Genomic DNA, 26,682 nt, shown 5'->3' with positions numbered 1-26,682 from the left:
TCTATACCTTATAGTAGTGGAGGAAGAGTGTCTGTCCCCTGTTACATTGGCATCTATACCTTATAGTAGTGGAGGAGGAGTGTCTGTCCCCTGTTACATTGGCATCAATACCTTATAGTAGTGGAGGAAGAGTGTCTGTCCCCTGTTACATTGGCATCTATACCTTATAGTGGTGGAGGAAGAGTGTCTGTCCCCTGTTACATTGGGATCTATACCTTATAGCAGTGGAGGAAGAGTGTCTGTACCCTGTTACATTGGCATCTATACCTTATAGTGGTGGAGGAAGAGTGTATGTCCCCTGTTACATTGGCATCTATACCTTATAGTAGTGGAGGAAGAGTGTCTGTCCCCTGTTACATTGGCATCTATACCTTATAGTTGTGGAGGAAGAATGTCTGTCCCCTGTTACATTGGCATCTATACCTTATAGTAGTGGAGGAAGAGTGTCTGTCCCCTGTTACATTGGCATCTATACCTTTTAGCAGTGGAGGAAGAGTGTCTGTCCCCTGTTACATTGGCATCTATACCTTATAGTGGTGGAGGAAGAGTGTATGTCCCCTGTTACATTGGCATATATACCTTATAGTAGTGGAGGAAGAGTGTCTGTCCCCTGTTACATTGGCATCTATACCTTATAGTTGTGGAGGAAGAATGTCTGTCCCCTGTTACATTGGCATCTATACCTTATAGTAGTGGAGGAAGAGTGTCTGTCCCCTGTTACATTGGCATCTATACCTTATAGTAGTGGAGGAAGAGTGTCTGTCCCCTGTTACATTGGCATCTATACCTTATAGTAGTGGAGGAAGAGTGTCTGTCCCCTGTTACATTGGCATCTATACCTTAGAGTAGTGGAGGAAGAGTGTCTGTCCCCTGTTACATTGGCATCTATACCTTATAGTGGTGGAGGAAGAGTGTCTGTCCCCTGTTACATTGGCATCTATACCTTATAGTAGTGGAGGAAGAGTGTCTGTCTCCTGTTACATTGGCATCTCTACCTTATAGTGGTGGAGGAAGAGTGTCTGTCCCCTGTTACATTGGCATCTATACCTTATAGTGGTGGAGGAAGAGTGTCTGTCCCCTGTTACATTGGCATCTATACCTTATAGTAGTGGAGGTAGAGGAATAGTGTCTGTCCCCTGTTACATTGGCATCTATACCTTATAGTGGTGGAGGAAGAGTGTATGTCCCCTGTTACATTGGCACCTATACCTTATAGTGGTGGAGGAAGAGTATATGTCCCCTGTTACATTGGCATCTATACCTTATAGTAGTGGAGGAAGAGTGTCTGTCCCCTGTTACATTGGCATCTATACCTTATAGTAGTGGAGGAAGAGTGTCTGTCCCCTGTTACATTGGGATCTATACCTTATAGCAGTGGAGGAAGAGTGTCTGTCCCCTGTTACATTGGCATCTATACCTTATAGTGGTGGAGGAAGAGTGTATGTCCCCTGTTACATTGGCATCTATACCTTATAGTAGTGGAGGAAGAGTGTCTGTCCCCTGTTACATTGGCATCTATACCTTATAGTTGTGGAGGAAGAATGTCTGTCCCCTGTTACATTGGCATCTATACCTTATAGTAGTGGAGGAAGAGTGTCTGTCCCCTGTTACATTGGCATCTATACCTTATAGTAGTGGAGGAAGAGTGTCTGTCCCCTGTTACATTGGCATCTATACCTTATAGTAGTGGAGGAAGAGTGTCTGTCCCCTGTTACATTGGCATCTATACCTTAGAGTAGTGGAGGAAGAGTGTCTGTCCCCTGTTACATTGGCATCTATACCTTATAGTGGTGGAGGAAGAGTGTCTGTCCCCTGTTACATTGGCATCTATACCTTATAGTAGTGGAGGAAGAGTGTCTGTCTCCTGTTACATTGGCATCTCTACCTTATAGTGGTGGAGGAAGAGTGTCTGTCCCCTGTTACATTGGCATCTATACCTTATAGTGGTGGAGGAAGAGTGTCTGTCCCCTGTTACATTGGCATCTATACCTTATAGTAGTGGAGGAAGAGGAATAGTGTCTGTCCCCTGTTACATTGGCATCTATACCTTATAGTGGTGGAGGAAGAGTGTATGTCCCCTGTTACATTGGCACCTATACCTTATAGTGGTGGAGGAAGAGTATATGTCCCCTGTTACATTGGCATCTATACCTTATAGTAGTGGAGGAAGAGTGTCTGTCCCCTGTTACATTGGCATCTATACCTTATAGTAGTGGAGGAAGAGTGTCTGTCCCCTGTTACATTGGCATCTATACCTTATAGTAGTGGAGGAGGAGTTTCTGTCCCCTGTTACATTGGCATCAATACCTTATAGTAGTGGAGGAAGAGTGTATGTCCCCTGTTACATTGGCATCTATACCTTATAGTAGTGGAGGAAGAGTGTATGTCCCCTGTTACATTGGCATCTATACCTTATAGTAGTGGAGGAAGAGTGTCTGTCCCCTGTTACATTGGCATCTATACCTTATAATTGTGGAGGAAGAATGTCTGTCCCCTGTTACATTGGCATATATACCTTATAGTAGTGGAGGAAGAGTGTCTGTCCCCTGTTACATTGGCATCTATACCTTATAGTAGTGGAGGAAGAGTGTCTGTCCCCTGTTACATTGGCATCTATACCTTATAGTAGTGGAGGAAGAGTGTCTGTCCCCTGTTACATTGGCATCTATACCTTATAGTAGTGGAGGAAGAGTGTCTGTCCCCTGTTACATTGGCATCTATACCTTACAGTGGTGGAGGAAGAGTGTCTGTCCCCTGTTACATTGGCATCTATACCTTATAGTAGTGGAGGAAGAGGGTCTGTCCCCCGTTACATTGGCATCTATACCTTATAGTGGTGGAGGAAGAGTGTCTGTCCCCTGTTTCATTGGCATCTATACCTTATAGTAGTGGAGGAAGAGTGTCTGTCCCCTGTTACATTGGCATCTATACCTTATAGTGGTGGAGGAAGAGTGTCTGTCCCCTGTTACATTGGCATCTATACCTTATAGTAGTGGAGGAAGAGGAATAGTGTCTGTCCCCTGTTACATTGGCATATATACCTTATAGTGGTGGAGGAAGAGTGTCTGTCCCCTGTTACATTGGCACCTATACCTTATAGTGGTGGAGGAAGAGTGTCTGTCCCCTGTTACATTGTCATCTATACCTTATAGTAGTGGAGGAAGAGTGTCTGTCCCCTGTTACATTGGCATCTATACCTTATAGTAGTGGAGGAAGAGTGTCTGTCCCCTGTTACATTGGCATCTATACCTTATAGTAGTGGAGGAGGAGTGTCTGTCCCCTGTTACATTGGCATCAATACCTTATAGTAGTGGAGGAAGAGTGTCTGTCCCCTGTTACATTGGCATCTATACCTTATAGTGGTGGAGGAAGAGTGTCTGTCCCCTGTTACATTGGCATCAATACCTTATAGTAGTGGAGGAAGAGTGTCTGTCCCCTGTTACATTGGCATCTATACCTTATAGTGGTGGAGGAAGAGTGTCTGTCCCCTGTTACATTGGCATCTATACCTTATAGTAGTGGAGGAGGAGTGTCTGTCCCCTGTTACATTGGCATCAATACCTTATAGTAGTGGAGGAAGAGTGTCTGTCCCCTGTTACATTGGCATCTATACCTTATAGTAGTGGAGGAAGAGTGTATGTCCCCTGTTACATTGGCATCTATACCTTATAGTAGTGGAGGAAGAGTGTCTGTCCCCTGTTACATTGGCATCTATACCTTATAGTGGTGGAGGAAGAGTGTATGTCCCCTGTTACATTGGCATCTATACCTTATAGTAGTGGAGGAAGAGTGTCTGTCACCTGTTACATTGGCATCTATACCTTACAGTGGTGGAGGAAGAGTGTCTGTCCCCTGTTACATTGGCATCTATACCTTATAGTAGTGGAGGAAGAGTGTCTGTCCCCCGTTACATTGGCATCTATACCTTATAGTGGTGGAGGAAGAGTGTCTGTCCCCTGTTTCATTGGCATCTATACCTTATAGTAGTGGAGGAAGAGTGTCTGTCCCCTGTTACATTGGCATCTATACCTTATAGTGGTGGAGGAAGAGTGTCTGTCCCCTGTTACATTGGCATCTATACCTTATAGTAGTGGAGGAAGAGGAATAGCGTCTGTCCCCTGTTACATTGGCATATATACCTTATAGTGGTGGAGGAAGAGTGTCTGTCCCCTGTTACATTGGCACCTATACCTTATAGTGGTGGAGGAAGAGTGTCTGTCCCCTGTTACATTGTCATCTATACCTTATAGTAGTGGATGAAGAGTCTCTGTCCCCTGTTACATTGGCATCTATACCTTATAGTAGTGGAGGAAGAGTGTCTGTCCCCTGTTACATTGGCATCTATACCTTATAGTAGTGGAGGAGGAGTGTCTGTCCCCTGTTACATTGGCATCAATACCTTATAGTAGTGGAGGAAGAGTGTCTGTCCCCTGTTACATTGGCATCTATACCTTATAGTGGTGGAGGAAGAGTGTCTGTCCCCTGTTACATTGGGATCTATACCTTATAGCAGTGGAGGAAGAGTGTCTGTCCCCTGTTACATTGGCATCTATACCTTATAGTGGTGGAGGAAGAGTGTATGTCCCCTGTTACATTGGCATCTATACCTTATAGTAGTGGAGGAAGAGTGTCTGTCCCCTGTTACATTGGCATCTATACCTTATAGTTGTGGAGGAAGAATGTCTGTCCCCTGTTACATTGGCATCTATACCTTATAGTAGTGGAGGAAGAGTGTCTGTCCCCTGTTACATTGGCATCTATACCTTATAGTAGTGGAGGAAGAGTGTCTGTCCCCTGTTACATTGGGATCTATACCTTATAGCAGTGGAGGAAGAGTGTCTGTCCCCTGTTACATTGGCATCTATACCTTATAGTGGTGGAGGAAGAGTGTATGTCCCCTGTTACATTGGCATCTATACCTTATAGTAGTGGAGGAAGAGTGTCTGTCCCCTGTTACATTGGCATCTATACCTTATAGTTGTGGAGGAAGAATGTCTGTCCCCTGTTACATTGGCATCTATACCTTATAGTAGTGGAGGAAGAGTGTCTGTCCCCTGTTACATTGGCATCTATACCTTATAGTAGTGGAGGAAGAGTGTCTGTCCCCTGTTACATTGGCATCTATACCTTATAGTAGTGGAGGAAGAGTGTCTGTCCCCTGTTACATTGGCATCTATACCTTATAGTAGTGGAGGAAGAGTGTCTGTCCCTTGTTACATTGGCATCTATACCTTATAGTGGTGGAGGAAGAGTGTCTGTCCCCTGTTACATTGGCATCTATACCTTATAGTAGTGGAGGAAGAGTGTCTGTCTCCTGTTACATTGGCATCTCTACCTTATAGTGGTGGAGGAAGAGTGTCTGTCCCCTGTTACATTGGCATCTATACCTTATAGTGGTGGAGGAAGAGTGTCTGTCCCCTGTTACATTGGCATCTATACCTTATAGTAGTGGAGGAAGAGGAATAGTGTCTGTCCCCTGTTACATTGGCATCTATACCTTATAGTGGTGGAGGAAGAGTGTATGTCCCCTGTTACATTGGCACCTATACCTTATAGTGGTGGAGGAAGAGTATATGTCCCCTGTTACATTGGCATCTATACCTTATAGTAGTGGAGGAAGAGTGTCTGTCCCCTGTTACATTGGCATCTATACCTTATAGTAGTGGAGGAAGAGTGTCTGTCCCCTGTTACATTGGCATCTATACCTTATAGTGGTGGAGGAAGAGTGTCTGTCCACTGTTACATTGGCATCTATACCTTATAGTTGTGGAGGAATAATGTCTGTCCCCTGTTACATTGGCATCTATACCTTATAGTAGTGGAGGAAGAGTGTATGTCCCCTGTTACATTGGCATCTATACCTTATAGTAGTGGAGGAAGAGTGTCTGTCCCCTGTTACATTGGCATCTATACCTTATAGTAGTGGAGGAAGACTGTCTGTCCCCTGTTACATTGGCATCTATACCTTACAGTGGTGGAGGAAGAGTGTCTGTCCCCTGTTACATTGGCATCTATACCTTACAGTAGTGGAGGAAGAGTGTCTGTCCCCCGTTACATTGGCATCTATACCTTATAGTGGTGGAGGAAAAGTGTCTGTCCCCTGTTACATTGGCATCTATACCTTATAGTAGTGGAGGAAGAGGAATAATGTCTGTACCCTGTTACATTGGCATCTATACCTTATAGTGGTGGAGGAAGAGTGTCTGTCCCCTGTTACATTGGCACCTATACCTTATAGTGGTGGAGGAAGAGTGTCTGTCCCCTGTTACATTGGCATCTATACCTTATAGTAGTGGAGGAAGAGTGTCTGTCCCCTGTTACATTGGCATCTATACCTTATAGTAGTGGAGGAAGAGTGTCTGTCCCCTGTTACATTGGCATCTATACCTTATAGTAGTGGAGAAGGAGTGTCTGTCCCCTGGTACATTGGCATCAATACCTTATAGTAGTGGAGGAAGAGTGTCTGTCCCTTGTTACATTGGCATCTATACCTTATAGTGGTGGAGGAAGAGTGTCTGTCCCCTGTTATATTGGCATCTATACATTATAGCAGTGGAGGAAGAGTGTCTGTCCCCTGTTACATTGGCATCTATACCTTATAGTGGTGGAGGAAGAGTGTATGTCCCCTTTTACATTGGCATCTATACCTTATAGTAGTGGAGGAAGAGTGTCTGTCCCCTGTTACATTGGCATCTATACCTTATAGTTGTGGAGGAAGAATGTCTGTCCCCTGTTACATTGGCATCTATACCTTATAGTAGTGGAGGAAGAGTGTCTGTCCCCTGTTACATTGGCATCTATACCTTATAGTAGTGGAGGAAGAGTGTCTGTCCCCTGTTACATTGGCATCTATACCTTATAGTAGTGGAGGAAGAGTGTCTGTCCCCTGTTACATTGGCATCTATACCTTATAGTAGTGGAGGAAGAGTGTCTGTCCCCTGTTACATTGGCATATATACCTTATAGTGGTGGAGGAAGAGTGTCTGTCCCCTGTTACATTGGCATCTATACCTTATAGTAGTGGAGGAAAAGTGTATGTCCCCTGTTACATTGGCAACTATACCTTATAGTAGTGGAGGAAGAGTGTCTGTCCCCTGTTACATTGGCATCTATACCTTATAGTGGTGGAGGAAGAGTGTCTGTCCACTGTTACATTGGCATCTATTCTTATAGTAGTGGAGGAAGAGTGTCTGTCCCCTGTTACATTGGCATCTATACCTTATAGTGGTGGAGGAAGAGTGTCTGTCCCCTGTTACATTGGCATCTATACCTTATAGTAGTGGAGGAAGAGTGTCTGTCCCCTGTTACATTGGAATCTATACCTTATAGTGGTGGAGGAAGAGTGTCTGTCCCCTGTTACATTGGCATCTATACCTTATAGTAGTGGAGGAAGAGGGTCTGTCCCCTGTTACATTGGCATCTATACCTTATAGTAGTGGAGGAAGAGGGTCTGTCCCCTGTTACATTGGCATCTATACCTTATAGTGGTGGAGGAAGAGTGTCTGTCCCCTGTTACATTGGCATATATACCTTATAGTAGTGGAGGAAGAGTGTCTGTCCCCTGTTACATTGGCATCTATACCTTATAGTAGTGGAGGAAGAGTGTCTGTCCCCTGTTACATTGGTATCTATACCTTATAGTAGTGGAGGAAGAGTGTCTGTCCCATGTTACATTGGCATCTATACCTTATAGTAGTGGAGGAAGAGTGTCTGTCCCCTGTTACATTGGCATCTATACCTTACAGTGGTGGAGGAAGAGTGTCTGTCCCCTGTTACATTGGCATCTATACCTTATAGTAGTGGAGGAAGAGTGTCTGTCCCCCGTTACATTGGCATCTATACCTTATAGTGGTGGAGGAAGAGTGTCTGTCCCCTGTTACATTGGCATCTATACCTTATAGTAGTGGAGGAAGAGGAAGAGTGTCTGTCCCCTGTTTCATTGGCATCTATACCTTATAGTAGTGGAGGAAGAGTGTCTGTCCCCTGTTACATTGGCATTTATACCTTATAGTGGTGGAGGAAGAGTGTCTGTCCCCTGTTACATTGGCATCTATACCTTATAGTAGTGGAGGAAGAGGAATAGTGTCTGTCCCCTGTTACATTGGCATCTATACCTTATAGTGGTGGAGGAAGAGTGTATGTCCCCTGTTACATTGGCACCTATACCTTATAGTGGTGGAGGAAGAGTATATGTCCCCTGTTACATTGGCATCTATACCTTATAGTAGTGGAGGAAGAGTGTCTGTCCCCTGTTACATTGGCATCTATACCTTATAGTAGTGGAGGAAGAGTGTCTGTCCCCTGTTACATTGGCATCTATACCTTATAGTAGTGGAGGAGGAGTGTCTGTCCCCTGTTACATTGGCATCAATACCTTATAGTAGTGGAGGAAGAGTGTATGTCCCCTGTTACATTGGCATCTATACCTTATAGTAGTGGAGGAAGAGTGTCTGTCACCTGTTACATTGGCATCTATACCTTACAGTGGTGGAGGAAGAGTGTCTGTCCCCTGTTACATTGGCATCTATACCTTATAGTAGTGGAGGAAGAGTGTCTGTCCCCCATTACATTGGCATCTATACCTTATAGTGGTGGAGGAAGAGTGTCTGTCCCCTGTTTCATTGGCATCTATACCTTATAGTAGTGGAGGAAGAGTGTCTGTCCCCTGTTACATTGGCATCTATACCTTATAGTGGTGGAGGAAGAGTGTCTGTCCCCTGTTACATTGGCATCTATACCTTATAGTAGTGGAGGAAGAGGAATAGTGTCTGTCCCCTGTTACATTGGCATATATACCTTATAGTGGTGGAGGAAGAGTGTCTGTCCCCTGTTACATTGGCACCTATACCTTATAGTGGTGGAGGAAGAGTGTCTGTCCCCTGTTACATTGTCATCTATACCTTATAGTAGTGGATGAAGAGTGTCTGTCCCCTGTTACATTGGCATCTATACCTTATAGTAGTGGAGGAAGAGTGTCTGTCCCCTGTTACATTGGCATCTATACCTTATAGTAGTGGAGGAGGAGTGTCTGTCCCCTGTTACATTGGCATCAATACCTTATAGTAGTGGAGGAAGAGTGTCTGTCCCCTGTTACATTGGCATCTATACCTTATAGTGGTGGAGGAAGAGTGTCTGTCCCCTGTTACATTGGGATCTATACCTTATAGCAGTGGAGGAAGAGTGTCTGTCCCCTGTTACATTGGCATCTATACCTTATAGTGGTGGAGGAAGAGTGTATGTCCCCTGTTACATTGGCATCTATACCTTATAGTGGTGGAGGAAGAGTGTCTGTCCCCTGTTACATTGGCATCTATACCTTATAGTAGTGGAGGAAAAGTGTATGTCCCCTGTTACATTGGCAACTATACCTTATAGTAGTGGAGGAAGAGTGTCTGTCCCCTGTTACATTGGCATCTATACCTTATAGTGGTGGAGGAAGAGTGTCTGTCCACTGTTACATTGGCATCTATTCTTATAGTAGTGGAGGAAGAGTGTCTGTCCCCTGTTACATTGGCATCTATACCTTATAGTGGTGGAGGAAGAGTGTCTGTCCCCTGTTACATTGGCATCTATACCTTATAGTAGTGGAGGAAGAGTGTCTGTCCCCTGTTACATTGGAATCTATACCTTATAGTGGTGGAGGAAGAGTGTCTGTCCCCTGTTACATTGGCATCTATACCTTATAGTAGTGGAGGAAGAGGGTCTGTCCCCTGTTACATTGGCATCTATACCTTATAGTAGTGGAGGAAGAGGGTCTGTCCCCTGTTACATTGGCATCTATACCTTATAGTGGTGGAGGAAGAGTGTCTGTCCCCTGTTACATTGGCATATATACCTTATAGTAGTGGAGGAAGAGTGTCTGTCCCCTGTTACATTGGCATCTATACCTTATAGTAGTGGAGGAAGAGTGTCTGTCCCCTGTTACATTGGTATCTATACCTTATAGTAGTGGAGGAAGAGTGTCTGTCCCATGTTACATTGGCATCTATACCTTATAGTAGTGGAGGAAGAGTGTCTGTCCCCTGTTACATTGGCATCTATACCTTACAGTGGTGGAGGAAGAGTGTCTGTCCCCTGTTACATTGGCATCTATACCTTATAGTAGTGGAGGAAGAGTGTCTGTCCCCCGTTACATTGGCATCTATACCTTATAGTGGTGGAGGAAGAGTGTCTGTCCCCTGTTACATTGGCATCTATACCTTATAGTAGTGGAGGAAGAGGAAGAGTGTCTGTCCCCTGTTTCATTGGCATCTATACCTTATAGTAGTGGAGGAAGAGTGTCTGTCCCCTGTTACATTGGCATTTATACCTTATAGTGGTGGAGGAAGAGTGTCTGTCCCCTGTTACATTGGCATCTATACCTTATAGTAGTGGAGGAAGAGGAATAGTGTCTGTCCCCTGTTACATTGGCATCTATACCTTATAGTGGTGGAGGAAGAGTGTATGTCCCCTGTTACATTGGCACCTATACCTTATAGTGGTGGAGGAAGAGTATATGTCCCCTGTTACATTGGCATCTATACCTTATAGTAGTGGAGGAAGAGTGTCTGTCCCCTGTTACATTGGCATCTATACCTTATAGTAGTGGAGGAAGAGTGTCTGTCCCCTGTTACATTGGCATCTATACCTTATAGTAGTGGAGGAGGAGTGTCTGTCCCCTGTTACATTGGCATCAATACCTTATAGTAGTGGAGGAAGAGTGTATGTCCCCTGTTACATTGGCATCTATACCTTATAGTAGTGGAGGAAGAGTGTCTGTCACCTGTTACATTGGCATCTATACCTTACAGTGGTGGAGGAAGAGTGTCTGTCCCCTGTTACATTGGCATCTATACCTTATAGTAGTGGAGGAAGAGTGTCTGTCCCCCATTACATTGGCATCTATACCTTATAGTGGTGGAGGAAGAGTGTCTGTCCCCTGTTTCATTGGCATCTATACCTTATAGTAGTGGAGGAAGAGTGTCTGTCCCCTGTTACATTGGCATCTATACCTTATAGTGGTGGAGGAAGAGTGTCTGTCCCCTGTTACATTGGCATCTATACCTTATAGTAGTGGAGGAAGAGGAATAGTGTCTGTCCCCTGTTACATTGGCATATATACCTTATAGTGGTGGAGGAAGAGTGTCTGTCCCCTGTTACATTGGCACCTATACCTTATAGTGGTGGAGGAAGAGTGTCTGTCCCCTGTTACATTGTCATCTATACCTTATAGTAGTGGATGAAGAGTGTCTGTCCCCTGTTACATTGGCATCTATACCTTATAGTAGTGGAGGAAGAGTGTCTGTCCCCTGTTACATTGGCATCTATACCTTATAGTAGTGGAGGAGGAGTGTCTGTCCCCTGTTACATTGGCATCAATACCTTATAGTAGTGGAGGAAGAGTGTCTGTCCCCTGTTACATTGGCATCTATACCTTATAGTGGTGGAGGAAGAGTGTCTGTCCCCTGTTACATTGGGATCTATACCTTATAGCAGTGGAGGAAGAGTGTCTGTCCCCTGTTACATTGGCATCTATACCTTATAGTGGTGGAGGAAGAGTGTATGTCCCCTGTTACATTGGCATCTATACCTTATAGTAGTGGAGGAAGAGTGTCTGTCCCCTGTTACATTGGCATCTATACCTTATAGTTGTGGAGGAAGAATGTCTGTCCCCTGTTACATTGGCATCTATACCTTATAGTAGTGGAGGAAGAGTGTCTGTCCCCTGTTACATTGGCATCTATACCTTATAGTAGTGGAGGAAGAGTGTCTGTCCCCTGTTACATTGGGATCTATACCTTATAGCAGTGGAGGAAGAGTGTCTGTCCCCTGTTACATTGGCATCTATACCTTATAGTGGTGGAGGAAGAGTGTATGTCCCCTGTTACATTGGCATCTATACCTTATAGTAGTGGAGGAAGAGTGTCTGTCCCCTGTTACATTGGCATCTATACCTTATAGTGGTGGAGGAAGAGTGTCTGTCCCCTGTTACATTGGCATCTATACCTTATAGTGGTGGAGGAAGAGTGTCTGTCCCCTGTTACATTGGCATCAATACCTTATAGTAGTGGAGGAAGAGGAATAGTGTCTGTCCCCTGTTACATTGGCATCTATACCTTATAGTGGTGGAGGAAGAGTGTATGTCCCCTGTTACATTGGCACCTATACCTTATAGTGGTGGAGGAAGAGTATATGTCCCCTGTTACATTGGCATCTATACCTTATAGTAGTGGAGGAAGAGTGTCTGTCCCCTGTTACATTGGCATCTATACCTTATAGTAGTGGAGGAAGAGTGTCTGTCCCCTGTTACATTGGCATCTATACCTTATAGTAGTGGAGGAGGAGTGTCTGTCCCCTGTTACATTGGCATCAATACCTTATAGTAGTGGAGGAAGAGTGTCTGTCCCCTGTTACATTGGCATCTATACCTTATAGTAGTGGAGGAAGAGTGTATGTCCCCTGTTACATTGGCATCTATACCTTATAGTAGTGGAGGAAGAGTGTCTGTCCCCTGTTACATTGGCATCTATACCTTATAGTTGTGGAGGAAGAATGTCTGTCCCCTGTTACATTGGCATCCATACCTTATAGTAGTGGAGGAAGAGTGTCTGTCCCCTGTTACATTGGCATCTATACCTTATAGTAGTGGAGGACGAGTGTCTGTCCCCTGTTACATTGGCATCTATACCTTATAGTAGTGGAGGAAGAGTGTCTGTCCCCTGTTACATTGGCATCTATACCTTAAAGTAGTGGAGGAAGAGTGTCTGTCCCCTGTTACATTGGCATCTATACCTTACAGTGGTGGAGGAAGAGTGTCTGTCCCCTGTTACATTGGCATCTATACCTTATAGTAGTGGAGGAAGAGTGTCTGTCCCCCGTTACATTGGCATCTATACCTTATAGTGGTGGAGGAAGAGTGTCTGTCCCCTGTTTCATTGGCATCTATACCTTATAGTAGTGGAGGAAGAGTGTCTGTCCCCTGTTACATTGGCATCTATACCTTATAGTGGTGGAGGAAGAGTGTCTGTCCCCTGTTACATTGGCATCTATACCTTATAGTAGTGGAGGAGGAGTGTCTGTCCCCTGTTACATTGGCATCAATACCTTATAGTAGTGGAGGAAGAGTGTCTGTCCCCTGTTACATTGGCATCTATACCTTATAGTAGTGGAGGAAGAGTGTATGTCCCCTGTTACATTGGCATCTATACCTTATAGTAGTGGAGGAAGAGTGTCTGTCCCCTGTTACATTGGCATCTATACCTTATAGTGGTGGAGGAAGAGTGTATGTCCCCTGTTACATTGGCATCTATACCTTATAGTAGTGGAGGAAGAGTGTCTGTCACCTGTTACATTGGCATCTATACCTTATAGTAGTGGAGGAAGAGGAATAGCGTCTGTCCCCTGTTACATTGGCATATATACCTTATAGTGGTGGAGGAAGAGTGTCTGTCCCCTGTTACATTGGCACCTATACCTTATAGTAGTGGAGGAAGAGTGTCTGTCCCCCGTTACATTGGCATCTATACCTTATAGTGGTGGAGGAAGAGTGTCTGTCCCCTGTTTCATTGGCATCTATACCTTATAGTAGTGGAGGAAGAGTGTCTGTCCCCTGTTACATTGGCATCTATACCTTATAGTGGTGGAGGAAGAGTGTCTGTCCCCTGTTACATTGGCATCTATACCTTATAGTAGTGGAGGAAGAGGAATAGCGTCTGTCCCCTGTTACATTGGCATATATACCTTATAGTGGTGGAGGAAGAGTGTCTGTCCCCTGTTACATTGGCACCTATACCTTATAGTGGTGGAGGAAGAGTGTCTGTCCCCTGTTACATTGTCATCTATACCTTATAGTAGTGGATGAAGAGTGTCTGTCCCCTGTTACATTGGCATCTATACCTTATAGTAGTGGAGGAAGAGTGTCTGTCCCCTGTTACATTGGCATCTATACCTTATAGTAGTGGAGGAGGAGTGTCTGTCCCCTGTTACATTGGCATCAATACCTTATAGTAGTGGAGGAAGAGTGTCTGTCCCCTGTTACATTGGCATCTATACCTTATAGTGGTGGAGGAAGAGTGTCTGTCCCCTGTTACATTGGGATCTATACCTTATAGCAGTGGAGGAAGAGTGTCTGTACCCTGTTACATTGGCATCTATACCTTATAGTGGTGGAGGAAGAGTGTATGTCCCCTGTTACATTGGCATCTATACCTTATAGTAGTGGAGGAAGAGTGTCTGTCCCCTGTTACATTGGCATCTATACCTTATAGTTGTGGAGGAAGAATGTCTGTCCCCTGTTACATTGGCATCTATACCTTATAGTAGTGGAGGAAGAGTGTCTGTCCCCTGTTACATTGGCATCTATACCGTATAGTAGTGGAGGAAGAGTGTCTGTCCCCTGTTACATTGGGATCTATACCTTTTAGCAGTGGAGGAAGAGTGTCTGTCCCCTGTTACATTGGCATCTATACCTTATAGTGGTGGAGGAAGAGTGTATGTCCCCTGTTACATTGGCATCTATACCTTATAGTAGTGGAGGAAGAGTGTCTGTCCCCTGTTACATTGGCATCTATACCTTATAGTTGTGGAGGAAGAATGTCTGTCCCCTGTTACATTGGCATCTATACCTTATAGTAGTGGAGGAAGAGTGTCTGTCCCCTGTTACATTGGCATCTATACCGTATAGTAGTGGAGGAAGAGTGTCTGTCCCCTGTTACATTGGCATCTATACCTTATAGTAGTGGAGGAGGAGTGTCTGTCCCCTGTTACATTGGCATCAATACCTTATAGTAGTGGAGGAAGAGTGTCTGTCCCCTGTTACATTGGCATCTATACCTTATAGTGGTGGAGGAAGAGTGTCTGTCCCCTGTTACATTGGGATCTATACCTTATAGCAGTGGAGGAAGAGTGTCTGTCCCCTGTTACATTGGCATCTATACCTTATAGTGGTGGAGGAAGAGTGTATGTCCCCTGTTACATTGGCATCTATACCTTATAGTAGTGGAGGAAGAGTGTCTGTCCCCTGTTACATTGGCATCTATACCTTATAGTTGTGGAGGAAGAATGTCTGTCCCCTGTTACATTGGCATCTATACCTTATAGTAGTGGAGGAAGAGTGTCTGTCCCCTGTTACATTGGCATCTATACCTTATAGTAGTGGAGGAAGAGTGTCTGTCCCCTGTTACATTGGGATCTATACCTTATAGCAGTGGAGGAAGAGTGTCTGTCCCCTGTTACATTGGCATCTATACCTTATAGTGGTGGAGGAAGAGTGTATGTCCCCTGTTACATTGGCATCTATACCTTATAGTAGTGGAGGAAGAGTGTCTGTCCCCTGTTACATTGGCATCTATACCTTATAGTGGTGGAGGAAGAGTGTCTGTCCCCTGTTACATTGGCATCTATACCTTATAGTGGTGGAGGAAGAGTGTCTGTCCCCTGTTACATTGGCATCAATACCTTATAGTAGTGGAGGAAGAGGAATAGTGTCTGTCCCCTGTTACATTGGCATCTATACCTTATAGTGGTGGAGGAAGAGTGTATGTCCCCTGTTACATTGGCACCTATACCTTATAGTGGTGGAGGAAGAGTATATGTCCCCTGTTACATTGGCACCTATACCTTATAGTAGTGGAGGAAGAGTGTCTGTCCCCTGTTACATTGGCATCTATACCTTATAGTAGTGGAGGAAGAGTGTCTGTCCCCTGTTACATTGGCATCTATACCTTATAGTAGTGGAGGAGGAGTGTCTGTCCCCTGTTACATTGGCATCAATACCTTATAGTAGTGGAGGAAGAGTGTCTGTCCCCTGTTACATTGGCATCTATACCTTATAGTAGTGGAGGAAGAGTGTATGTCCCCTGTTACATTGGCATCTATACCTTATAGTAGTGGAGGAAGAGTGTCTGTCCCCTGTTACATTGGCATCTATACCTTATAGTTGTGGAGGAAGAATGTCTGTCCCCTGTTACATTGGCATCCATACCTTATAGTAGTGGAGGAAGAGTGTCTGTCCCCTGTTACATTGGCATCTATACCTTATAGTAGTGGAGGACGAGTGTCTGTCCCCTGTTACATTGGCATCTATACCTTATAGTAGTGGAGGAAGAGTGTCTGTCCCCTGTTACATTGGCATCTATACCTTAAAGTAGTGGAGGAAGAGTGTCTGTCCCCTGTTACATTGGCATCTATACCTTACAGTGGTGGAGGAAGAGTGTCTGTCCCCTGTTACATTGGCATCTATACCTTATAGTAGTGGAGGAAGAGTGTCTGTCCCCCGTTACATTGGCATCTATACCTTATAGTGGTGGAGGAAGAGTGTCTGTCCCCTGTTTCATTGGCATCTATACCTTATAGTAGTGGAGGAAGAGTGTCTGTCCCCTGTTACATTGGCATCTATACCTTATAGTGGTGGAGGAAGAGTGTCTGTCCCCTGTTACATTGGCATCTATACCTTATAGTAGTGGAGGAGGAGTGTCTGTCCCCTGTTACATTGGCATCAATACCTTATAGTAGTGGAGGAAGAGTGTCTGTCCCCTGTTACATTGGCATCTATACCTTATAGTAGTGGAGGAAGAGTGTATGTCCCCTGTTACATTGGCATCTATACCTTATAGTAGTGGAGGAAGAGTGTCTGTCCCCTGTTACATTGGCATCTATACCTTATAGTGGTGGAGGAAGAGTGTATGTCCCCTGTTACATTGGCATCTATACCTTATAGTAGTGGAGGAAGAGTGTCTGTCACCTGTTACATTGGCATCTATACCTTATAGTAGTGGAGGAAGAGGAATAGCGTCTGTCCCCTGTTACATTGGCATATATACCTTATAGTGGTGGAGGAAGAGTGTCTGTCCCCTGTTACATTGGCACCTATACCTTATAGTAGTGGAGGAAGAGTGTCTGTCCCCCGTTACATTGGCATCTATACCTTATAGTGGTGGAGGAAGAGTGTCTGTCCCCTGTTTCATTGGCATCTATACCTTATAGTAGTGGAGGAAGAGTGTCTGTCCCCTGTTACATTGGCATCTATACCTTATAGTGGTGGAGGAAGAGTGTCTGTCCCCTGTTACATTGGCATCTATACCTTATAGTAGTGGAGGAAGAGGAATAGCGTCTGTCCCCTGTTACATTGGCATATATACCTTATAGTGGTGGAGGAAGAGTGTCTGTCCCCTGTTACATTGGCACCTATACCTTATAGTGGTGGAGGAAGAGTGTCTGTCCCCTGTTACATTGTCATCTATACCTTATAGTAGTGGATGAAGAGTGTCTGTCCCCTGTTACATTGGCATCTATACCTTATAGTAGTGGAGGAAGAGTGTCTGTCCCCTGTTACATTGGCATCTATACCTTATAGTAGTGGAGGAGGAGTGTCTGTCCCCTGTTACATTGGCATCAATACCTTATAGTAGTGGAGGAAGAGTGTCTGTCCCCTGTTACATTGGCATCTATACCTTATAGTGGTGGAGGAAGAGTGTCTGTCCCCTGTTACATTGGGATCTATACCTTATAGCAGTGGAGGAAGAGTGTCTGTACCCTGTTACATTGGCATCTATACCTTATAGTGGTGGAGGAAGAGTGTATGTCCCCTGTTACATTGGCATCTATACCTTATAGTAGTGGAGGAAGAGTGTCTGTCCCCTGTTACATTGGCATCTATACCTTATAGTTGTGGAGGAAGAATGTCTGTCCCCTGTTACATTGGCATCTATACCTTATAGTAGTGGAGGAAGAGTGTCTGTCCCCTGTTACATTGGCATCTATACCGTATAGTAGTGGAGGAAGAGTGTCTGTCCCCTGTTACATTGGGATCTATACCTTTTAGCAGTGGAGGAAGAGTGTCTGTCCCCTGTTACATTGGCATCTATACCTTATAGTGGTGGAGGAAGAGTGTATGTCCCCTGTTACATTGGCATCTATACCTTATAGTAGTGGAGGAAGAGTGTCTGTCCCCTGTTACATTGGCATCTATACCTTATAGTTGTGGAGGAAGAATGTCTGTCCCCTGTTACATTGGCATCTATACCTTATAGTAGTGGAGGAAGAGTGTCTGTCCCCTGTTACATTGGCATCTATACCTTATAGTAGTGGAGGAAGAGTGTCTGTCCCCTGTTACATTGGCATCTATACCTTATAGTAGTGGAGGAAGAGTGTCTGTCCCCTGTTACATTGGCATCTATACCTTAGAGTAGTGGAGGAAGAGTGTCTGTCCCCTGTTACATTGGCATCTATACCTTATAGTTGTGGAGGAAGAGTGTCTGTCCCCTGTTACATTGGCATCTATACCTTATAGTAGTGGAGGAAGAGTGTCTGTCTCCTGTTACATTGGCATCTCTACCTTATAGTGGTGGAGGAATAGTGTCTGTCCCCAGTTACATTGGCATCTATACCTTATAGTGGTGGAGGAAGAGTGTCTGTCCCCTGTTACATTGGCATCTATACCTTATAGTAGTGGAGGAAGAGGAATAGTGTCTGTCCCCTGTTACATTGGCATCTATACCTTATAGTGGTGGAGGAAGAGTGTATGTCCCCTGTTACATTGGCACCTATACCTTATAGTGGTGGAGGAAGAGTATATGTCCCCTGTTACATTGGCATCTATACCTTATAGTAGTGGAGGAAGAGTGTCTGTCCCCTGTTACATTGGCATCTATACCTTATAGTAGTGGAGGAAGAGTGTATGTCCCCTGTTACATTGGGATCTATACCTTATAGCAGTGGAGGAAGAGTGTCTGTCCCCTGTTACATTGGCATCTATACCTTATAGTGGTGGAGGAAGAGTGTATGTCCCCTGTTACATTGGCATCTATACCTTATAGTAGTGGAGGAAGAGTGTCTGTCCCCTGTTACATTGGCATCTATACCTTATAGTTGTGGAGGAAGAATGTCTGTCCCCTGTTACATTGGCATCTATACCTTATAGTAGTGGAGGAAGAGTGTCTGTCCCCTGTTACATTGGCATCTATACCTTATAGTAGTGGAGGAAGAGTGTCTGTCCCCTGTTACATTGGCATCTATACCTTATAGTAGTGGAGGAAGAGTGTCTGTCCCCTGTTACATTGGCATCTATACCTTAGAGTAGTGGAGGAAGAGTGTCTGTCCCCTGTTACATTGGCATCTATACCTTATAGTGGTGGAGGAAGAGTGTCTGTCCCCTGTTACATTGGCATCTATACCTTATAGTAGTGGAGGAAGAGTGTCTGTCTCCTGTTACATTGGCATCTCTACCTTATAGTGGTGGAGGAAGAGTGTCTGTCCCCTGTTACATTGGCATCTATACCTTATAGTGGTGGAGGAAGAGTGTCTGTCCCCTGTTACATTGGCATCTATACCTTATAGTAGTGGAGGAAGAGGAATAGTGTCTGTCCCCTGTTACATTGGCATCTATACCTTATAGTGGTGGAGGAAGAGTGTATGTCCCCTGTTACATTGGCACCTATACCTTATAGTGGTGGAGGAAGAGTATATGTCCCCTGTTACATTGGCATCTATACCTTATAGTAGTGGAGGAAGAGTGTCTGTCCCCTGTTACATTGGCATCTATACCTTATAGTAGTGGAGGAAGAGTGTCTGTCCCCTGTTACATTGGCATCTATACCTTATAGTAGTGGAGGAGGAGTTTCTGTCCCCTGTTACATTGGCATCAATACCTTATAGTAGTGGAGGAAGAGTGTATGTCCCCTGTTACATTGGCATCTATACCTTATAGTAGTGGAGGAAGAGTGTATGTCCCCTGTTACATTGGCATCTATACCTTATAGTAGTGGAGGAAGAGTGTCTGTCCCCTGTTACATTGGCATCTATACCTTATAATTGTGGAGGAAGAATGTCTGTCCCCTGTTACATTGGCATCTATACCTTATAGTAGTGGAGGAAGAGTGTCTGTCCCCTGTTACATTGGCATCTATACCTTATAGTAGTGGAGGAAGAGTGTCTGTCCCCTGTTACATTGGCATCTATACCTTATAGTAGTGGAGGAAGAGTGTCTGTCCCCTGTTACATTGGCATCTATACCTTATAGTAGTGGAGGAAGAGTGTCTGTCCCCTGTTACATTGGCATCTATACCTTACAGTGGTGGAGGAAGAGTGTCTGTCCCCTGTTACATTGGCATCTATACCTTATAGTAGTGGAGGAAGAGGGTCTGTCCCCCGTTACATTGGCATCTATACCTTATAGTGGTGGAGGAAGAGTGTCTGTCCCCTGTTTCATTGGCATCTATACCTTATAGTAGTGGAGGAAGAGTGTCTGTCCCCTGTTACATTGGCATCTATACCTTATAGTGGTGGAGGAAGAGTGTCTGTCCCCTGTTACATTGGCATCTATACCTTATAGTAGTGGAGGAAGAGGAATAGTGTCTGTCCCCTGTTACATTGGCATATATACCTTATAGTGGTGGAGGAAGAGTGTCTGTCCCCTGTTACATTGGCACCTATACCTTATAGTGGTGGAGGAAGAGTGTCTGTCCCCTGTTACATTGTCATCTATACCTTATAGTAGTGGAGGAAGAGTGTCTGTCCCCTGTTATATTGGCATCTATACCTTATAGTAGTGGAGGAAGAGTGTCTGTCCCCTGTTACATTGGCATCTATACCTTATAGTAGTGGAGGAGGAGTGTCTGTCCCCTGTTACATTGGCATCAATACCTTATAGTAGTGGAGGAAGAGTGTCTGTCCCCTGTTACATTGGCATCTATACCTTATAGTGGTGGAGGAAGAGTGTCTGTCCCCTGTTACATTGGGATCTATACCTTATAGCAGTGGAGGAAGAGTGTCTGTCCCCTGTTACATTGGGATCTATACCTTATAGCAGTGGAGGAAGAGTGTCTGTCCCCTGTTACATTGGCATCTATACCTTATAGTGGTGGAGGAAGAGTGTCTGTCCCCTGTTACATTGGCATCTATACCTTATAGTAGTGGAGGAGGAGTGTCTGTCCCCTGTTACATTGGCATCAATACCTTATAGTAGTGGAGGAAGAGTGTCTGTCCCCTGTTACATTGGCATCTATACCTTATAGTAGTGGAGGAAGAGTGTATGTCCCCTGTTACATTGGCATCTATACCTTATAGTAGTGGAGGAAGAGTGTCTGTCCCCTGTTACATTGGCATCTATACCTTATAGTGGTGGAGGAAGAGTGTATGTCCCCTGTTACATTGGCATCTATACCTTATAGTAGTGGAGGAAGAGTGTCTGTCACCTGTTACATTGGCATCTATACCTTACAGTGGTGGAGGAAGAGTGTCTGTCCCCTGTTACATTGGCATCTATACCTTATAGTAGTGGAGGAAGAGTGTCTGTCCCCCGTTACATTGGCATCTATACCTTATAGTGGTGGAGGAAGAGTGTCTGTCCCCTGTTTCATTGGCATCTATACCTTATAGTAGTGGAGGAAGAGTGTCTGTCCCCTGTTACATTGGCATCTATACCTTATAGTGGTGGAGGAAGAGTGTCTGTCCCCTGTTACATTGGCATCTATACCTTATAGTAGTGGAGGAAGAGGAATAGCGTCTGTCCCCTGTTACATTGGCATATATACCTTATAGTGGTGGAGGAAGAGTGTCTGTCCCCTGTTACATTGGCACCTATACCTTATAGTGGTGGAGGAAGAGTGTCTGTCCCCTGTTACATTGTCATCTATACCTTATAGTAGTGGATGAAGAGTGTCTGTCCCCTGTTACATTGGCATCTATACCTTATAGTAGTGGAGGAAGAGTGTCTGTCCCCTGTTACATTGGCATCTATACCTTATAGTAGTGGAGGAGGAGTGTCTGTCCCCTGTTACATTGGCATCAATACCTTATAGTAGTGGAGGAAGAGTGTCTGTCCCCTGTTACATTGGCATCTATACCTTATAGTGGTGGAGGAAGAGTGTCTGTCCCCTGTTACATTGGGATCTATACCTTATAGCAGTGGAGGAAGAGTGTCTGTCCCCTGTTACATTGGCATCTATACCTTATAGTGGTGGAGGAAGAGTGTATGTCCCCTGTTACATTGGCATCTATACCTTATAGTAGTGGAGGAAGAGTGTCTGTCCCCTGTTACATTGGCATCTATACCTTATAGTTGTGGAGGAAGAATGTCTGTCCCCTGTTACATTGGCATCTATACCTTATAGTAGTGGAGGAAGAGTGTCTGTCCCCTGTTACATTGGCATCTATACCTTATAGTAGTGGAGGAAGAGTGTCTGTCCCCTGTTACATTGGGATCTATACCTTATAGCAGTGGAGGAAGAGTGTCTGTCCCCTGTTACATTGGCATCTATACCTTATAGTGGTGGAGGAAGAGTGTATGTCCCCTGTTACATTGGCATCTATACCTTATAGTAGTGGAGGAAGAGTGTCTGTCCCCTGTTACATTGGCATCTATACCTTATAGTTGTGGAGGAAGAATGTCTGTCCCCTGTTACATTGGCATCTATACCTTATAGTAGTGGAGGAAGAGTGTCTGTCCCCTGTTACATTGGCATCTATACCTTATAGTAGTGGAGGAAGAGTGTCTGTCCCCTGTTACATTGGCATCTATACCTTATAGTAGTGGAGGAAGAGTGTCTGTCCCCTGTTACATTGGCATCTATACCTTATAGTGGTGGAGGAAGAGTGTCTGTCCCCTGTTACATTGGCATCTATACCTTATAGTAGTGGAGGAAGAGTGTCTGTCTCCTGTTACATTGGCATCTCTACCTTATAGTGGTGGAGGAAGAGTGTCTGTCCCCTGTTACATTGGCATCTATACCTTATAGTGGTGGAGGAAGAGTGTCTGTCCCCTGTTACATTGGCATCTATACCTTATAGTAGTGGAGGAAGAGGAATAGTGTCTGTCCCCTGTTACATTGGCATCTATACCTTATAGTGGTGGAGGAAGAGTGTATGTCCCCTGTTACATTGGCACCTATACCTTATAGTGGTGGAGGAAGAGTATATGTCCCCTGTTACATTGGCATCTATACCTTATAGTAGTGGAGGAAGAGTGTCTGTCCCCTGTTACATTGGCATCTATACCTTATAGTAGTGGAGGAAGAGTGTCTGTCCCCTGTTACATTGGCATCTATACCTTATAGTAGTGGAGGAGGAGTTTCTGTCCCCTGTTACATTGGCATCAATACCTTATAGTAGTGGAGGAAGAGTGTATGTCCCCTGTTACATTGGCATCTATACCTTATAGTAGTGGAGGAAGAGTGTATGTCCCCTGTTACATTGGCATCTATACCTTATAGTAGTGGAGGAAGAGTGTCTGTCCCCTGTTACATTGGCATCTATACCTTATAGTTGTGGAGGAAGAATGTCTGTCCCCTGTTACATTGGCATCTATACCTTATAGTAGTGGAGGAAGAGTGTCTGTCCCCTGTTACATTGGCATCTATACCTTATAGTAGTGGAGGAAGAGTGTCTGTCCCCTGTTACATTGGCATCTATACCTTATAGTAGTGGAGGAAGAGTGTCTGTCCCCTGTTACATTGGCATCTATACCTTATAGTAGTGGAGGAAGAGTGTCTGTCCCCTGTTACATTGGCATCTATACCTTACAGTGGTGGAGGAAGAGTGTCTGTCCCCTGTTACATTGGCATCTATACCTTATAGTAGTGGAGGAAGAGTGTCTGTCCCCCGTTACATTGGCATCTATACCTTATAGTGGTGGAGGAAGAGTGTCTGTCCCCTGTTTCATTGGCATCTATACCTTATAGTAGTGGAGGAAGAGTGTCTGTCCCCTGTTACATTGGCATCTATACCTTATAGTGGTGGAGGAAGAGTGTCTGTCCCCTGTTACATTGGCATCTATACCTTATAGTAGTGGAGGAAGAGGAATAGTGTCTGTCCCCTGTTACATTGGCATATATACCTTATAGTGGTGGAGGAAGAGTGTCTGTCCCCTGTTACATTGGCACCTATACCTTATAGTGGTGGAGGAAGAGTGTCTGTCCCCTGTTACATTGTCATCTATACCTTATAGTAGTGGAGGAAGAGTGTCTGTCCCCTGTTATATTGGCATCTATACCTTATAGTAGTGGAGGAAGAGTGTCTGTCCCCTGTTACATTGGCATCTATACCTTATAGTAGTGGAGGAGGAGTGTCTGTCCCCTGTTACATTGGCATCAATACCTTATAGTAGTGGAGGAAGAGTGTCTGTCCCCTGTTACATTGGCATCTATACCTTATAGTGGTGGAGGAAGAGTGTCTGTCCCCTGTTACATTGGGATCTATACCTTATAGCAGTGGAGGAAGAGTGTCTGTCCCCTGTTACATTGGCATCTATACCTTATAGTGGTGGAGGAAGAGTGTATGTCCCCTGTTACATTGGCATCTATACCTTATAGTAGTGGAGGAAGAGTGTCTGTCCCCTGTTACATTGGCATCTATACCTTATAGTTGTGGAGGAAGAATGTCTGTCCCCTGTTACATTGGCATCTATACCTTATAGTAGTGGAGGAAGAGGAATAGTGTCTGTACCCTGTTACATTGGCATCTATACCTTATAGTGGTGGAGGAAGAGTGTCTGTCCCCTGTTACATTGGCACGTATACCTTATAGTGGTGGAGGAAGAGTGTCTGTCCCCTGTTACATTGGCATCTATACCTTATAGTAGTGGAGGAAGAGTGTCTGTCCCCTGTTACATTGGCATCTATACCTTATAGTTGTGGAGGAAGAATGTCTGTCCCCTGTTACATTGGCATCTATACCTTATAGTAGTGGAGGAAGAGTGTCTGTCCCCTGTTACATTGGCATCTATACCTTATAGTAGTGGAGGAAGAGTGTCTGTCCCCTGTTACATTGGCATCTATACCTTATAGTAGTGGAGGAAGAGTGTCTGTCCCCTGTTACATTGGCATCTATACCTTATAGTAGTGGAGGAAGAGTGTCTGTCCCCTGTTACATTGGCATCTATACCTTATAGTGGTGGAGGAAGAGTGTCTGTCCCCTGTTACATTGGCATATATACCTTATAGTAGTGGAGGAAGAGTGTCTGTCTCCTGTTACATTGGCATCTATACCTTATAGTGGTGGAGGAAGAGTGTCTGTCCCCTGTTACATTGGCATCTTTACCTTATAGTGGTGGAGGAAGAGTGTCTGTCCCCTGTTACATTGGCATCTATACCTTATAGTGGTGGAGGAAGAGTGTCTTTCCCCTGTTACATTGGCATCAATACCTTATAGTAGTGGAGGAAGAGTGTCTGTCCCCTGTTACATTGGCATCTATACCTTATAGTGGTGGAGGAAGAGTGTCTGTCCCCTGTTACATTGGCATCTATACCTTATAGTAGTGGAGGAAGAGTGTCTGTCCCCTGTTACATTGGCATCTATACCTTATAGTGGTGGAGGATGAGTGTCTGTCCCCCGTTACATTGGCATCTATACCTTATAGTGGTGGAGGAAGAGTGTCTGTCCCCTGTTACATTGGCATCCATACCTTATAGTAGTGGAGGAAGAGTTTCTGTCCCCTGTTACATTGGCATCTATACCTTAGAGTAGTGGAGGAAGAGTGTCTGTCCCCTGTTACATTGGCATCTATACCTTATAGTAGTGGAGGAAGAGTGTCTGTCCCCTGTTACATTGGCATCTATACCTTATAGTAGTGGAGGAAGAGTGTATCTCCCCTGTTACATTGGCATCTATACCTTATAGTGGTTGAGGAAGAGTGTCTGTCCCCTGTTACATTGGCATCTATACCTTAATGTAGTGGAGGAAGAGTGTCTGTCCCCTGTTACATTGGCATCTATACCTTATAGTGGTGGAGGAAGAGTGTCTCTCACCTGTTACATTGGCATCTATACCTTATAGTAGTGGAGGAAGAGTGTCTGTCCCCTGTTACATTGGCATCTATACCTTATAGTAGTGGAGGAAGAGTGTCTGTCCCCTGTTACATTGGCAACTATACCTTATAGTAGTGGAGGAAGAGTGTCTGTCCCCTGTTACATTGGCATCTATACCTTATAGTGGTGGAGGAAGAGTGTCTGTCCACTGTTACATTGGCATATATTCTTATAGTAGTGGAGGAAGAGTGTCTGTCCCCTGTTACATTGGCATCTATACCTTATAGTGGTGGAGGAAGAGTGTCTGTCCCCTGTTACATTGGCATCTATACATTATAGTAGTGGAGGAAGAGTGTCTGTCCCCTGTTACATTGGCATATATACCTTATAGTAGTGGAGGAAGAGTGTCTGTCCCCTGTTACATTGGCATCTATACCTTATAGTAGTGGAGGAAGAGTGTCTGTCCCCTGTTACATTGGCATCTATACCTTATAGTAGTGGAGGAAGAGTGTCTGTCCCCTGTTACATTGGCATCTATACCTTATAGTAGTGGAGGAAGAGTGTCTGTCCCCTGTTACATTGGCATCTATACCTTACAGTGGTGGAGGAAGAGTGTCTGTCCCCTGTTACATTGGCATCTATACCTTATAGTAGTGGAGGAAGAGGGTCTGTCCCCCGTTACATTGGCATCTATACCTTATAGTGGTGGAGGAAGAGTGTCTGTCCCCTGTTACATTGGCATCTATACCTTATAGTAGTGGTGGAAGAGGAATAGTGTCTGTACCCTGTTACATTGGCATCTATACCTTATAGTGGTGGAGGAAGAGTGTCTGTCCCCTGTTACATTGGCACCTATACCTTATAGTGGTGGAGGAAGAGTGTCTGTCCCCTGTTACATTGGCATCTATACCTTATAGTAGTGGAGGAAGAGTGTCTGTCCCCTGTTACATTGGCATCTATACCT

This window comes from Coregonus lavaretus (assembly GCF_964263955.1).
Source record: "Coregonus lavaretus genome assembly, chromosome: 2".
Lineage (NCBI taxonomy): Eukaryota > Metazoa > Chordata > Actinopteri > Salmoniformes > Salmonidae > Coregonus > Coregonus lavaretus.
This window is presented reverse-complemented; position numbering follows the sequence as displayed.